Consider the following 16,430-nt stretch of genomic DNA (forward strand, 5'->3'; position numbering starts at 1 on the left):
GATGAACTCAAGAACACCGGCGGTTATCCACGTTTAGGCCTCCCGAAGGATAATTGCCCTACAACTTGTGTAATTTTGTTATGAGTGTTTGTAAACTGGTTACATATGAGTCCCTCTAAACCCCCTTTCTCTGTTCTCTCCTCCCTTTATACACTAGACTAGAGAGAAGAAGAACTTACAAATGGGCCCAAAAGCAGTAACCCCTCCTCCACTAAACCTTATATCTTTAGGCTATTATAATGGGCAATACATGTACCTTTTTTACTATGATGACATTGTCGAGCCTGTCTTATCTGCCGGAAACCTCTACGCTTATCTCACCTTGGTCAGCCGGTCTATCCCGTCCCATCATCAGTCTTGCACGCGCGCCTATGAAATAGCCTGACACGCCTGCCAGCCTGTCCCGTAGCGTTTAATGCTACGGGGCGGGGCATGGCACATCTGCGCTGGCCACAACCTGTCTGTTGAGGAAGAGTGCATGAGGAAGGAAAAAACACATGAGTGAAAAGTATTTAATGAGAATAGACTGGTTTGGTGAGTACCTGTCCCAAGACCAATATTCTCCTTATGTGGTAAGGATCCTGATCGCGAAGGCACATGATTGATTGCGCAGTGGGACCCTGGTCCAGGAAAACATCTTCTGCACATATAACACAGGTACTAACACTAATCAAGTCCTTAATCTTATACTAATTGCCTTGATCTTTAATGGTTGCCCAAGGTCTCTCAAACCCTCTCTAATATGTGCCTATGTTATTAATAGCATGGCTTTTTTTTGTGTTCGGTTATAACCAACAATGATAATAGGGTACGAATAATCCTTTCTATATTAGTGTCTATCACGTAGCATCCATCAAACTCAAACTTGCATACTACTCCATCCATTCAAAAATAGTAGATGTAATTATTTTTGGAAAAGTCAAACTTTATATACTTTGACTAATATTTAATCAATTATAAGAATATCCAGTATAAAAATTATACAACTAGGTTCACAATTTAAAATGATGTCACACTATATAAATAATATATTTTGTGAGAAAACCTTAATCAAAATGTAACTTTGAAGGCCATGTTTAAAATAAATATACATATTATTTTTAAATGAAAAGAGTAGCGAACAATGTTAGTATCATTTTAATGGTCACATGCTAATGCTAGGGTCCTTTGTCTTTTCAATATTACAAAATTAATGGTCAGATGATGCGTAAAACTTGAGTTGTCGGTACTCTTAAAATATCTAAGCCTAATTAATGCCTGGATTCTTTATGGGGATTCAAATAGAACAGTATTTTAAACGTATAAAATAATTTTCTCAAGGGTATGCTCGTGTCCCACATTAGAGAAATAAAAACTTTGTTTTATGCTTCCAACGATCCAATTAACACCAGCCCTGATTGACACCACGGATTAAGAAAAATGTGGTCAATGGTTCCGTTGCACCGCAGAGTATATCTTATAGATGGAACCCGCTAACAATCATTAATTACTAATTTTCTCTTTTGCGACGCAGTTACGTCATCTCTGTTAATTGACACCATCCGATGCTAGCATAGTGTTCTCCTCCGTCCGTCCAATGTTCTCCTCAATCGTCCATTCCCTTAGGCCCTGTTTGTTTCAGCTTCGGATTCTGTCTTTCAGCTTTTATAATCCGAAGCTGAAACAAACAGGCAGCTTTTGGTTATAGCTTTTTAAAATCTGCTGGTTGGATTGTGAGAATCTGAGAAGCTGGTTTTCCTCAGCTTTTGATAGATTGTGAAAGTCCATTTTACTAAACTGTCCATTAAATTTTTTTAGAATCTACAGTCTAAAAGCTTTTCACAATCCAGCTTTTCACAATCCAGCTTTTATAAGCTGCTTTTCAGAATCCCTAGCTGAAACAAACAGGCCCTTAGCTGCCCACCTCCCAGTCCGCAATGGTGAACGAACTGAACAGTTGAGGCAGCGCATCCGTACGAGCAGCCCACGACGGATTCACTCCGTGACCTGGGGTTTCAAAATTCGATGGGTATCGTTCAAAAATCGTGGTTACAAATAATTTCAGAATATGAACGGTTTTCGAATTTAAATTCAAAAAATTAAAAAAAATTAAAAAACGACAAAAAATCCTAAAAAATCTAGAGACAATTCTAAGATCTTTTGTCAATTTTTTTTTAAAAATAATATCGTTTGCATCATATTTTATAGAGAGGAAATTTGAAAAAAAAGCGGAAGTGTGCATCTCATTTATTAATTCATGTTAAGAAAAAACTTAACATGTAAACACATTTTTTTTAAGCGTATCTTAAGAGGATCTTGAAAATTAGTTTTACTTTATTTAGAGTTTTATTAATTTCTCTATAATTTTTACAAAGTTCACAAGCATAAAGTGAATATGTTAAGAAACAGCACTGTAATTTAACTTTTTGATGTCTACCATTATTTTTTCTACATAAAGTATAGTATAAGTAAACTAATAAAAGTGATTTCACTAATTTTGGAGATGTGATGGGTTAGTTATGAATTAATCAAGTCGTAATATATTTACACAATCCTACATGTTACAATAACTAATTCATGAGTTCATGTATTTTTAAAAGACATAGGATCATGTAAGAAGACTAACAAAATTAGTTTCATGATTTTTAAATTAACAAAGAGTAAACTATGCATTTAACTTGGTTTAGCAAATACATTTTCTCACAGAAATTATGAGTATAAATATTTTTATCATGTAAATCATGTTACTAGAAATTCAACAAAATTTGTTTCACTTGATTTGAAGCTCAGATGAATCAGTTATTGATTTTATAAGGTTGAGCCTTTTTTTTTGATTTTTTGTTAAACTTCACTAAAATTCGAGAAAATCGCTCGATAAATTGTTAAAACCGAGCGATTCTCGCCGAATTTCAAATTTGATCGAGTGAATTTTTAGCGAATTCTCGCAGAATTTCGAACGATTATCTCGATAACCATGATTTTTTTTACCACCGGGTCTCGATTTTCGTGCCCCAAATGATTTTATAAACCCTGGACCCACCGCCTCCCTTCCCTCTATGTTTCCTCCTTCCAAGCCTCCATCCCCTCCGTCTCTTTTCTTTGAACTTTTTTTTGTGAAGCAGTAGGATCATCTCTTATTAGTTATATTAAACTTAGAAACATAAAAGTATAAAGAAAGATTACAAGCTGAAAATAAAAAATTGAAAAAAACATATACATGTTACTCTAAAGATGCAAACCATTCATTAAGTCGGCACGAGAGCCCTTTGTCCTCTAAATAACCATGGCAAACTCATTTTTAAAGAGACTCCAAACTACTTGGGTTAAAGGATCTGAATGGTTGAAAATAAGTTATTTCTAATAGACCAAATACTCTAGCACATAAGAGTTAAAAGTTTCATTGCAAAAGGAACCCCAAGTTTTTTCCTAAAGAGGCGCAAAGATTGAATAACCCTCTGGTTACTATTAATTTGAAGCCCCAAACGAGCCCAGTGGTAGGGAACAGATATTCTACGCTAGCACAAATCAAAATTTCTCTACTACATTCAATTAGAAAACCATGCGAGTAGCGGATCATAGATCGTTATCGTTAGAGACGCGGTGCAACAAAAGAAGAGTTGGAGTAGACTAATCCAACTTTGTGCGCGTCTTCGACCAGCCTTGACCACATGCATCACGTCCTCGACTAGCTCCGACCACGAACACCGCATCCTTGACCAGCTTCGTGACCATGTAGAGGAAGTAGTCGATCATATCGATCATCTCATCGACCACAAACAGGGAGCCTCATCCTCGATCGCGATGGGGAAGTAGTTGAACCCGTCCTAGTGTCCTTATTGCCGATCAGCACCATAGCAATCGGAGCAGTGCGTCCACGGTATCCACACGTACAGGGATGAAACGTCATGCGCTGGTGTGCTAGCAACGTGCATTCGGCTAGGGTTTTGTAGGGAGTTCAGGAAGAGGTGGAGGTCAGGATTTCAGTGGCGAAATCAACTCATGCGCCCACGGCTCCTACCGCCCTTTATATAGAGTACGCTAATAAGTCTTTAATCACATTAAAGCCCATCATGATTCTAAACCCTAATTGACATTGAATCATATTAACTCTCATTCATAGATCCAATCTGCATAAACGATCATCTCTAGGGCATATCACCAACAATCTCCTACTTGTACTAGAGTCGATTCATGCAAGTTTTAAATTTCATCCCTTTCAGTGTATGACCCATTAGGTTCATGTGTAAACGGCCGCTACCCGAAAACTATTTCTGAATTGCAAGTCAATAGCCGTACCTAGTAGGACATATTGACTACTGAATGCACACAAAGATCATATCAGCCGAACCTTGATGTACTCATGCACCAATCCCTTTACCACACGATACCAATTAAGCTCAAGGAGAGATTCGTGTCACCCTTGTGATAGCTCGATCATTCACTTGATCAAGTAGTGAATTAATCATGATTAACTCTTTAATTATATTGGTATGGTCATGCACTTTCTCAATTCAACTACCTCGAAGGGCCTAGAGATATTTTTTCTGTTATCTAGAAGGGGCAAATTCCATCTTGATTGCTCACATCCCACGATGTATTTCATAACATACCCGAAAGTAACCTTTATGACTATCCAGTTACAGAGTAGCATTTAGAAACTCCTAAGTGTGTTACTACACATTTTGGAATTAATAATGATCTCAGGTCAAAGAATTATGCATGTAGACCATTCAAGACCACAACTGATGACACTTTATATAATTGTCCTAGCAGTGTCTCAAGGTGGGTCTGTCCAACACTATGTTTGCTAATATGTGCCCACATTATTGATTTGATATCTCCATATCTATGATCCATAAAATATGATCATCAATCAATACATATGCTAGTTTGTGAATCATCATTGATCCGCATAATGATACAAAGTTAGGGACCATTTTAGAATGACATCAAACAATAAGTCTCATGAGCAAGTCACGTTACTCGAGAAAAATTACTCAAGACAACACAAATATAGAAGTGATACAATCATCTCCATGATTATCTTTATGGCATATCACCAAAAAAATTCTACTTGCACTAGAGCCAGTCACGTAGGTATCAAATACCTATTATTCGATAGTGCACCTTTTTACAGGTTGTAGGATAAGACGAGCTAACGGATCCAATCCTGTCACATCCAAAATTCATAATCGCATGATTAAGTCTAATTATGTGTTATTGGTGTCACGATTAGTTTTAAGGCAATTTATTTAGTGCAATTCGTTTGAAGTCAATCGGAAGAGAGAAAGAATTTTGGGAGAGAAACGAATGGAATTTGTAGTTAAAATGGACTCTTTCCTCTAACATGTGGGCTCCACATGTGGCCCCACCACCCATCTCTCCCTCTCTATGGGTAGAATCCCAACCACTCCCTCAGCTCCCTTACTCCACTCTCATGCTCCCTCTCTCCTCAATTGGCCAAGCAAAGAGTTCTCCCTCCCTCTCAAGCTCCCTCTCTCCTTCTCCCCCAAAATCCCACCTCAAGAGAAGGAATCGATGTATGAATGTGGTACTCCCATGATCACAAGCTCATGAGCTATCCATCCATCCAATTCATTTTCATTTTTCTGAAGGATTCGAGCCGGTTTTGATATCTTTTGGTGTTCTTGGTTGAAGCACAAGGAGCACCAATGTTCTTCCTCTTTCCAAGATTTCCTCCTTCAACTGATGGTCCCCATGCTTGGCAAAGCATATTAGGTGAGTCTCCTAGGCTCCCATGGCATAGATGCATATTTTAGTTGGATGAATCCCGAGTTTTAAAATCTGATTGCAAAGTTCTTAAGTTCTTAAGCTTTGGAGTTAAAATGAGGATTTGGGTGAGTTTTGAGTTAGAAATCGTATTGCTAGGTTGGTAAGTAAGTTATAGACTCTGTAAACTCTCTCAAACATGTTTCCCTTTAGTTTGCAGAAGCTCGCAAAATAAATCGGCCGAGATCTCCCCATTGAAACAGCCTCTCTGGACAACCCGGATAATCCGAATTGACCTAGATACTCCAGGTAAACCTGGAGAAACCCCATTGAATTGTACTCGGGAACTATATTACGGTGTAATTTGAGTCTAGAACCCTTTCTATAGTGTATATCCATGTTTTGGTGGAATAGATTTAGCATGCAAATTGAATTGGCTGGGGAAAACACTTTAGAACTCAACTCGGCCAGAATCCGGATAGTCTAGATCAACCCTGAGTGTTTGGCCCAATCCGGAATATCCAGACTCGACCCGGAGGGTCCGGGTAAATAGCCGAGAGCCCCGCTCGAAGACTCGCCTGGAGTGTCTAGCCCAATCCGGAGTATCTGGACTCACCTGGAGGTTTTAGATTATTCAAAAATGGCTAACTGAGAGCCCTCACCTAGAGGTTCACCTAGAGGTTCTGGAACCCGGATACTCTGAGTTCAACCTAGAGTCTCCAGCCTTCTGTTACTTTTTTGACATTATTTAGATCGTAAGGTTCGTTATTCCTCCGTATGTCTTACACATTTAGCTTGTTGTTATGCATATTGTAGGATACATTGTGCATTTCATTCATGCTCATTATTGCACCCATTCTTCTTTAGTGAACGAAGAACCGGAGCGTGTCGCGACCGTGGTTGATGGCGACGTCAATCTACCCGAGTTTTGCGAGTGTTGCACAAGTAGCATAAGGCAAACACCTGAGCAGCAAGGCAATCATCTAAGCATATTTCTCCTAATACTTTGGATCTCGTATGATATGATATGATAAATATGCTTTATGTATGTTATACATGAGTTCGAGTAAATGTCGGGTTTATGATGGGTAGAACCTATATTGATGTACTAATTCTCCTATCTTGAATAATTGTTGATCCGTATCCTTGTAGCCTAGGTTCAATATGATGTTGTCTAACTTAAAATGTTATTCGTGATGCTTAGCAAGTGCTTAGATCCTCGGTAGAATTCGAGTGGTGAAATATTTCATCGTTCATGAGTATAGACTTTAATTACTTGCACAATGATCATAATGATGGGTTGATGGTGTCGGTTGGATGAGTGGGTGGATGAGGTGAGATGTGGATAGTATTAGGAGTGTTTGTCCTACCTGGATGTGGAGTTCCCTTGAGTAGGTCGGGAGAGGGACCTGGACACCGTAGATTGTTTACATCATTTAAGCACCGATCGTTGTTGCAATTAGCTTTAGCATTTTCTGTGCTTACTACATGTCGTATATGGGAATGATAAGCTGATTAACTTTGTAGCTATGGTATTTTTGTGTGCGGGTCGATGGTGTCAGGTATGATGCCGGTTGGGGTATCCAGTTTGCTCTGGGAGTAGTTCTAGATGACCCAAGCACCTATCGATACATGATCAAACGGTCGGGGCTTATTGGAAAAAGGTTGACATGAGTACCCTCTTGTAGGGACCTGTGTGGTCATGCAAGTCGTATGGTCCTCAAGTGGTGTAGGTAAAGGAGTACCTATTGCAAGGTGTAAAAATATTTTAAAATGCCGCGCTATCAGTCATGAGCATGCTTTTATCCATTTGCAGCAGTCATAGAGTTACGAATGTGGTTTGGTATGATTGAGATGTTGAGATGGTTCGTTATAGATTTTACTACTATGATTCGTTTTACATTATATTCAGTTGATGTTTATGGGCTAGTTTGTTACTTTGGTCAAGTATAGATGCTCACACATGTTTAGGTCAATTTGCTTTTGCATATGAATTTACTTAACCATGTGGTCGTATTTTTGCTAACATCCCAATGCATAATCCTTGGAGTTGGGCTATCTATAAGTGCCCATTATGGATTAAGTCTTGCTATTACCTTCGTATTCAGTTGCTCTACAAGTTTTGCAGGTGAGGAGTTGGTTTTGGCTACTTCACGCCCACCAATGTGAGTGACGGGAATGAGTAGTGCATCTTACTCTTAGAGGTCGTGCGTTCGGGGTGAAGTCTAAGGGCATATGACTTCACCTATCTTTTGTTATCTTTAGCTTTTATTTCCGCTGCGTAGTTTTTTTTGTTGTTTAGGAGTTAAGTATGTTTTAGTCTCCTCCTAGCTCTCTTTTGTTGTAAACTGTATTAACTTGGTGCATGCTTAAGAACTTATAATATAATGTTAATTACTCGCTCTTTCTTAAGCTTTGTTATGATATTGCATATTGGAAAGGCATGTATTCTGATCTTAGGCACAAAACACATGCCAAGACTACCGGAACAATATTCTGATTAATCATTGAAGTCGTGATTAAGAAAATGATCGACTTAATGGTCAATTAGAATACTGTTTGGACGGTTCCTCACAAATCCGATAGGTATCCAATACCCATTGCATGTATTTACATCACTTCTCCATTCAATTCAAAATTATATATCCATGCCAAAGTACATGCTCTAAATTGTGGTGGTACCAATATTCCCAGTGCTCGAGCAATAGGTCTACTATTGATAATAGAGATCCATTGGACTGAATACATTACAAACCACATATAACTCAGAAACTAATTTTCTGATCCAAACAATCTCCAATGCGACTTAAAAAGCGGTGGTGTACTTTGCAGTAGTTGTAGAGTAGACAACGGTTCTTACATGGAACATTTCTAGCTCACCGTTCTATCATTTACATAAAACCAAATTCCAAACCATGATTCCTTTGTTGGTTTGGAATCTAGCATCGATGTAACAATTTACAACAACCTTTTTCTTTCCTCCAAAAACCATGATCACATCATCGTTCTTATCGGTACTAGAGGATGATTTTTCCTAATGACTATTAATAGGACTTGTGATTGATATCAAGATTTTCCTGCTCATCAGGTGTCACAACACGCTGAGTTTTGCAAAGACTAACGCTACATGGCATTGGCAAGAAACCTTACTTGGAATCATGCATATTGAAATATTTTAATACCTTGTCAATGTACATTCTTCGGCTTAATCTCATTGGCCTTTTTTCAGCATTTTATTCAGGGTATCATGCTCATCAAGTGTCACCACACACTGATTCTCGCAAGTGCCAACACTTTGGACTCCTTTTATCTATCTCTATAGATCTTTATGTCCTATTTATATTGTCTTTCCCATAACTTCATCTAGAAACCATTTCTCAATGAAGATTTGAAAAAAATAATACATTGGATTGTCATCCCGATCAATCATACGTCATACAAATTTATAAGATCAAAAACACAAATATGGTCCTACTAGCCTTGTTGTAAACACAAAATTCTTGTTCACTCTCGATGGAGTCAAACTCTTTTGGCCATCTCATCAAATTGAAAAATCCAACTCTGAGATTCTCACCTCAATCCACAGATGGACTTTTGAAGCTTGCATATAGCTTCTCAACATGTTTAGGGTCATCAAAACCTTCAGGCTATATCACATACACACCCAACTTAGATTTCCATTAAAGAAAGCCGTTTTGACATCATAATATACAGCATCGCTAGGATGATCCCGGTAGACTTTAGCATTGCGACAGGCAATATATTTCATCATAATTATCACTTTGAATTACCATAAAACTGCTCACCACCAATCGTGCTATACAGATGCGAATATTTCCATCAGTGTCTACCCACTTTCCTTAAAGCCCATTTACACTTGATAGTTTTTACACAATTGGGTGGATTGGCCAAGTTCCAAACTTGGTTTTCTCGCATGGATTCTAATTCGGATCTCAAATCATCTCTTAGAGTGTTGTCCCACCATTGCTTCCGTATAGTACTTGAGCTCATTATTATCCAACAATAATTTATTGTGTTGCTCCGTGGCTAAGATCATAAACCTCTCAAGTGCACGACTGACCCTTTCCAACCGACGAGAGGCTAGTGTCTCCACAACATCTTCTGCAACATCCAGTTGAGGTTCCGTAGGAGCTAAAACGTTTTCTGATTGTTTCCGAATCTCTTCGAGTTGCATATGCTCCCACTAACTTTCTTTGAGAGAAACTCTTTCTCCAGAAAAGCACAATTCCAGGCGGCAAACACTTTGCCTTCTCCACGTTATAAAAATAATATCCTTTGGTTGCCCTAGGATACACATAAAGAAGCATTTATCTGATTTGAGAGTGAGCTTACTGGATGTCAAATGTTTTACATAGGCTTCACAACCCCATGTCTTAAGGAAAGACAACACGGGACACTTCCCAACCTATATCTCATATGGCATCTCCTCCATAAACTTAGATGGAACCCTATTTAACATGAAAGCAACAATTTCTAAAGCGTATCCCCAGAAAGATAATGGACGATCAAATTGGCTCATCATACACCAGACAATATCCAACAAAGTATGGTTCATCTGTTTAGACACCCATTTCATGGAGGCATGTCGTGCGGAGTCAACTATGAAACAATTCAATATTGCTTTAAATGACCATCAAATCATGGCTCAAGTATTCATCTCCATGATCCAATCGCTGGAATGTAACTATCGTGCCCGTATGATTTTGTACCTCATTTGGAAACTCCTTGAACTTTTTGAAGGATTTAGATTTGTACCGAGAACCACTTTTAACTATAGAGCTTCTCAGCCTGATACATCTGTTTGTACAAGAGCTAATAACGCACTCTTCCTTTCTCCTAAACCAATGAAAAGCAACTTAATCACCTTACCAAGTAAAAAAGATTCGTACATGTCAAATGATTCAAATAAAAATGAATCTTGAAGACCATCTCTATGGAGCTTCTCCATATGTCTCTTATTCAAATGACACAAGCAATAATGCCAAATAAAAGTGGGGCCAATCAATTTTATAGACTCACATATCCTCAAAATCCATTTACCACTGGATCATGACTGAACCAAGTTGCTAGAAAGCTAAACAACATTTGTCTACAATCCTCTACTTCCAAAGCAGATTTTATGGTCATAGTCAAGTTAACATCGGAGTAACAATTACTCCATTCAAAACTCTAAGGGTAATAATGAAGCTACAATGCCAATCGGCCAACACAATAACCAATGTTGTTGATGCATATATCTACTTCACATTTTGCCAAAAACTCCAGTTTGATTCTAGTATCAACTACCCAAGAGTTATAAGAGAAAATAGGAAGATCCAAGCCTATATCATTGGTATCTAGGGCTAGAAGTCATACTTCCTTTCCTTTTTTTGAGAACTTCCAAGTATTTCCAGTTTCCCTTTGAACTATAATCGTATGATTATGGCTCTTTAAGTACAAGTGCTATGCCCCACTTTTTGAGCATGTATACAAGTGAGGCTTTCATGGTCAAATATGTTTTAGCCAACCCTGGTTCTCCACAAAGAAATATGCCCTCAAATCATATTGAAGTCACATTCAATGTAAGGCAATCGATATAAAGTGAGTAATCATGGTGTTTCTCAATAAACTCTCTGAGTTACAAGATAGCATCTTCGAGCTATTTCATCAGGACAAGAACCTCTAGAACACATCCTTTGCATCACTGAGTGAGTACAATTCCCAATTCAATTTCATATCAATCATCACAATTTAATCAGGAATTATAAGGGGGACTACTTCCTAAATCTACAACAAAAATATATGCAATGCTTCAACACTATGTTTGTGTGTATCCTCCAATAAACAATTTATCAGAAGATACTCCCACTGTATGTTTTAAAACTGTTTCCCTCTAATGTCACACAATAGGACAAGATCTATATTCAACTAAGTTCTAGTGAGCTTTGGCATCACTTTTAGGAATCTAGTGACATAGGTAAACAACACTTTACTAATCATATCACATATTACTCTTGTTTGTTGGGTGTCATCCAATGCCCCGATGCCCAACACCATGCCCCAAGCTCAAAACCGCTTTGATAGCTTGTTAAGTAAACCAATACTATGCGTGTAGATGTCCGACATCTACCCTATCTAGTTAAGATAAATGATAGCACCCTACTTTGGTAGATCTACCAAACAATGATCAAAACCTATTTAGGTACAAATATTGGAATGGCATCAATTACTCTTAATTTTTCTGAGTGAAGTTATTCTATCATGGTAATCATATCCACTGTATATAAAACATGAAGGAATAGTATGATAGGAACATAGATAAACATCGCTGGTAATCATATTAACTGTAACATAGTATGATCCTTTCACATGACGATCTCCATCGCCACAGTCCTGTTAATGAGGACATTCCTAGCATTCATTCATCTCCAAATGAAACTACATTTGATATAGCTGGTCCGATTACAAGGAGTAGAGCAAAACAATTGGAGAAGGAAATTCATTCTCAGGTGAACGCTAACCTTATGCTTAATAATCAGATTATGTTGAATGGGCCTATGCTTTTGAGTACTTGTTTCAATGTTCTTAGGAATGATGGAGTGCACGAACAAGCGTGGGATGATGATGGATTCTGCCCGCCAAATATAAGCAAGGAACCTGGACGTGCAAGAGAGAGAGAAAAGAACATTTAGCTACCATGAATAACAGTCGTTGGAGTGCAAGCAAATATTTCAGAAGATAGGAATGCATGCAGCCAGCAACCGGATTGCTATCCACACATGTTCCAGCATGCATGCAGAAGAATGCCAACCACCCATGCGTCCCACTAGGCCTGGCTATTAATAAAAGTAGTGTTACAACTTTCCACTACATGTTCTCATTTATTTCTTCCAAACTGAAACTCCACTAGTATTATATATCCCTGTAATGGGTGACGTGAACAGTAACTTGAGGATTGCAAATTCAGAAATACAAACTCTTTGAGTTCTTGTTCCAGCGTGAGTCTTGAGAGGCTTGCAAACTTGTTCTTTTGATTCCTGAGGGAGTTGTAGAACGCCGAACTGCGGTTCACCCAGTTTGTGCCTTCACATCTATACGGCGTGATTGCGTGGGCTGTTTCGTCGGTACGTGGAAGGGTGATTGTCTCGGTAGTTCGTCGCGTGGACAGTCTCGCGGTGCATTGCCTCTTCACCAGGTCACGCAGCGACAAGTTATCAAGTTCGCGGATCCTTCGAGAAGATCGGGACACATCTACTCGTCACACGTGATCCATGGACGTGTGCACATCACCTGTCCTTTGGGTCATCATGCTCTAAGTCTCCATGATAATGTGCTAGTTAATTACACCTAATAGCACTAAACAAATTATATGAGAAACAGAAGCATCACAAGTCGACACACAGACCGTTATATAATAACATGATAGCCTTTGGCTGCAATTAACCATGACACGCAGACCATAAAAATTACATACATGCATCACATATATAATAAGGACATATGTTCTAATATCGCAATGTGAACATGATATTATAATGATCTATGCGTGTATGCTACGCAACGGCATATCTATGAAATCGCTATGAAAATTTCATCGAATTGATCGTATCAAGCTGATTCTCAGTCATTCACAATGCGATAATTTCCACTAGATCAATCATATTGATCATCGCGTGAGATTTTTCAGAAATGACAACACACACAATCTCGATATGTTGTTCTTCTAATCATTCAGCAACGTGCACTGTTATCCCTGATAGTGATTCCAGCCAGTAGGGGCAAGTTGCACGCGCGGCCAGGTGGGAGATCAAGCTAATCTTTTTGGTCGTGTGATTCCAGTGACTCACACCTCATTCCGATCCTAATTTTACCAAACCGTGGATCGACCGATCCATCACATGAAATGATCATAAGAACAATAATAGATCATATCTATTGCTACCACAGATCATCTATATGTGACCGATCTAGATAAAAAAAAACTACACATGTAGGCTCTGATACCACTATTGGGGAACGGATAGGCTACGCTAGTACAAATTAAAATTTCTCTACCACGTTCAACCAGGAAACCATGCAAATAGGGGATCATAGATTTTTACCACTAGACGCGTAGAGCAGCGGAAGAAGAGTTGGAGTAGACCGATCCAACTTCATATGCATCCTCAACCGGCCCTGACCACATGCACTGCGTCCTCGATCAGCTCCGACCACATGCATTGCATCCTCGACTAGCTTCACGACCACAGACACCGCATCCTTGACCAACTTCGCGACCACGTAGAGGAAGTAGTTGATCACGTCGACCACCTCATCGACCACGAACAGGGAGCCTCGACCACGTCCTTGATTGCGATAAGGAAGTAGTCGAACCCATCCTAGTGTCCTTATCGTCGATCAGTACCGCAACAATCACAGTAATGCCTCTACAGTATTCACACGTACATGGATGGAACGTCGTGCGTCGGTGTGCTAGAACCATGCGCTCGATAATGGTTCCGCAGGGAGTTTGGGAAGAGGTGGCGGTCAGGGTTTTGGTGGCGAAATCAACTCATGCACTCATAGCTCCTGCCTCCTCTTATATAGAGTATGCTAATGGGCCTTTAATCATATTAAAGCTCATTATGACTCTAAACCCTAATGGTCATTCAATCATATTAAATCTCATTTCAGATCCAATCTGAACACATGATCGCCTCTAGGATATATCACCAACACCTAGCAATTTTTTACAAAATTGCATAGGAGGAAAATGTGCAATTTGCTTTCTTCAATATTCTTTCTGTGAAGGATTCCTCTTGTGTTAAGTCAGTCCTTGAGAACAAACCAAAGAAAAACCTTATGCTTGAACCAACAACAGCTTCTCCAGTTCCATCTAAAGATAGGATGAACCTGCAAGTGACCAGTAAGAACTTTATAAACCTTGTTGGCTGAGAACATGGCATTTCCCCAACTATATGTCCATGTGACTTCATTAGTACCAAAAGTAGAATTGGTCAAAAGCCTCAAAAGAAAGTGCTAAGTTAAAAGCATGATAAAGACTATCTATGTGAGAAGCAGACTTGATGATGAAAACTATCCATGTGATAAGCGGACTTGAGAGTTTTTCTTCTATTTTTAGTGAAGGAGTATAGCTTAGGGAAGGTATGTTGAAGAATGGCACCAGCCAAAATATCATCTCATAGAAGGGTGGAGCTACAATTTTCCACTTGACCTGTTGCTATTCGTCTGTAAATGTCAACCAGCTTAACTGCAGATTTCCACCAAATGGAGTCTCTTTTAGCATCTACTTGCAGTGTACCCAAGGTATAATAGTTGTTCCAACTTAGATGAACAAGGAAAGTCTTTATTGTTGTAGAATTTGTGAAATTTTTTAAAGATAACACTACTGCAAAAAGGCATAAGAGTGCCGGTTGAAAAATGGCTTCAGTGCTGGTTTTTCAACCGGCACTCTTTACTCGGCACTGATACTCAGCTAGTATCATTGCCGATTGTAGAACCAGCACAAAAACTCATTATCACTGTCGGTTAGAGCTACGAACCGGCAGCGATAAGTGGATCACGAGCCAAAAAAAAGAAACGAGCCAGCTCGATTTCGAGTCGGCTCGGCTGCCAGTACACCGGTGTGCTCCACCGCCGCGTCACATGACCACCACCAGAAGCAGCAACAGCTCGACCATGCGCCGTCCATCCTCAATGAGCACCTGATCTCCTCTCTCCTTTGCTTTGCCGCTCCTCCATCAACCTCTCCTGCCATATGAACACAAGCACAAAATTGACTCATCTCATCCATACAAACACACAATCAAATCCATACGAACTCACAATCAAATCCATACAAGAACAGATCAACTATCTTATCCATACAAACTCATCTTGCAATCAAATTGAATAAATTGACTCATCTCACAATCAAATCAAATACAAAGAGACTCATCTCACAATCAAATCAAATCAAACACGAAGCTACGCCTTGCTGCCACCGTGAAGCTGGTCAGGAAAGGCTGCGGCGCGAAGCTGCTGTCCACCACGGCCACGGGTGCATCCCTGGGGCATGGTGCGAATTAGTTAAGTTCATGAAGCAGAAGACACCAAATTGCAGAATGCACGGTTTGATTCTGGAGTAAAAAACTGCCCAAACTTGCAAGATTCACCAACTAACAGGATGCGAAATATTTGATTTACCGGGAGCCAGGGAGAATAAGATGAGGATCTGCGCCCATGGCCAGGATGATCTACTGCTGCCAGACGTGCTCCTGTGCTCACCTGCTGCTATCGGGCGACTTGCTCCCAGAGCTTGGAGGCCTGCTTCTAGGATCCGTGCCAACAGGTGCGCTCGGCGAGCAGACGGATGGCAGAGCTCCAGTGGATGCATGGAGCGGATAAGAGTTGAACGGATAAGAGCAGAATGATGAGTGGATGAGAGTGTAGGTGGAGTATATAAGGGTTGAGCGGATGAGAGCGGATAGAAAATATCAGCTGATGAGCCGGACGCGAGCCAAAAGTGTATTGAACTAAATATTCAGGTTCAGTCTTCAATACTAGTTCATGAATAGAACCGGCATTGATACACGACTATCAGTGCCAGTTCTTGCCGATTTGTAACATGAACCGACATTGATAGTCCATATCAGTGCCGGTTCTTAGCTGCTTCATCATTGTTTGGGCGTGGGAGGTTAAGAACAAGCAGTGATACATTTTCACTGCCGGTTCTAGTCCAA

General features: G+C 39.6%; 1 long non-coding RNA gene across 1 annotated transcript; it reads right to left on the minus strand.

The window, feature by feature from the left end:
- Window positions 1-15,007: 15,007 nt before the first annotated feature.
- On the minus strand, window positions 15,008-16,105 carry LOC133912024 (uncharacterized). The gene is made up of 3 exons (XR_009908752.1): window positions 15,895-16,105; window positions 15,652-15,756; window positions 15,008-15,459 (listed from the first exon to the last, which is right to left on the minus strand). It is a non-coding gene; the product is annotated as an uncharacterized LOC133912024 (long non-coding RNA).
- Window positions 16,106-16,430: the final 325 nt, after the last annotated feature.

The sequence above is a fragment of the Phragmites australis genome, chromosome 1, assembly GCF_958298935.1.
Source record: "Phragmites australis chromosome 1, lpPhrAust1.1, whole genome shotgun sequence".
In the NCBI taxonomy this organism is placed as follows: domain Eukaryota; kingdom Viridiplantae; phylum Streptophyta; class Magnoliopsida; order Poales; family Poaceae; genus Phragmites; species Phragmites australis.